The sequence below is a fragment of the Chaetura pelagica genome, unplaced genomic scaffold, assembly GCF_000747805.2.
Source record: "Chaetura pelagica isolate M959 unplaced genomic scaffold, ChaPel_1.0 scaffold107, whole genome shotgun sequence".
NCBI lineage: Eukaryota > Metazoa > Chordata > Aves > Apodiformes > Apodidae > Chaetura > Chaetura pelagica.
The window spans coordinates 50901-51951 of record NW_009953979.1 but is presented as its reverse complement, the minus strand read 5'-3'; positions in this window follow the sequence as shown (position 1 = coordinate 51951).

Below are 1051 nucleotides of genomic sequence, written 5' to 3'. Positions count from 1 at the left end.
CCCTCAGCCTGGCTCTGGTGCAGGTGCTGATGAGCCCCAGAGTGCGACCCTGTCCCCCAGCCTGGCCGTGTCCCACATGGAGCTGGGGAAGGGGCAGGACTGGGGGTGGACATTGCAGCCATCACCCCTGAGAGTCATCTCGGGGGTTGGGGGGGGAAAAGCCATGCCACAGTGTCCCCATCTCCAGGGACAGGCAGCGCTTGTGGGTTGGCCAAGGAGGGGCCCAAATTTTTTTTTGGCCCAGCCCTGACAGGTGCCCCCCAGCCAGCCCCCACCAGGGCAGGGGTCCCTTTGTCCTCCCAGGGTCACAGCTGTCCCCACACCCCCCGGCTGGGGGTCAGCAGAGCAGCCGGCAGGTTCTGGGGGGCTGCCAGCCCCCCTGGGATGGCTGTGCTGCTTTGTGTGCCGGGAGCTGCCACCGCAGCCTCTCAACCCCCAGGGGTCTGTGCCATGGGAGGGTTTGATTGCAGTGGGGGGCCGGGAGGGGGTGTCACCAGGACAGTTGCAGCCCCCCCGTCACTGACACTGGTGTTCTGTGGAACCTGTTGTCCGGCACAAACCTCCCCCCGCGGCCCCCAGCCACTGGTGCTGACTGTGCCACACAGGCACAGGCTTGGGGGCCAGGGGTGCAGAGCCCTTGGGGGAGCTGGGGAGGAATTGGGAGGGCCCAGGTGGGCAGCCTGGGCCTGGCACAGGGACCCGTGTGATGGCTGGAGCGGTAGCTGGTGGCACTGGGGACAGTGATGCTGGGGAGGCATGGCTCTCCTGGGACTAAGGACAGGGGATGGCCAGCCAGGTCCCCAAAGAGGGGCAGAAAAGGAGGGCACACCAGGATAGTGGCAACTCTATGGTGGCCAGGACTATGGGCAGCTTGTGGAGCCACCAGCCCTGGCCTGTCCGTGGGGTCCAGCTCACCACAACCAGCATCCCCGAATGATGCCCCGTCCCTGCGTCAGTCCCCCCCAGCAGGGACCCTGGAGGGTCGGAACCCATTCGCCCGTCTGTGCCGGATCTCCGATCCAGCCGGGCTGCATCCGGCAGTGCCCTGCTG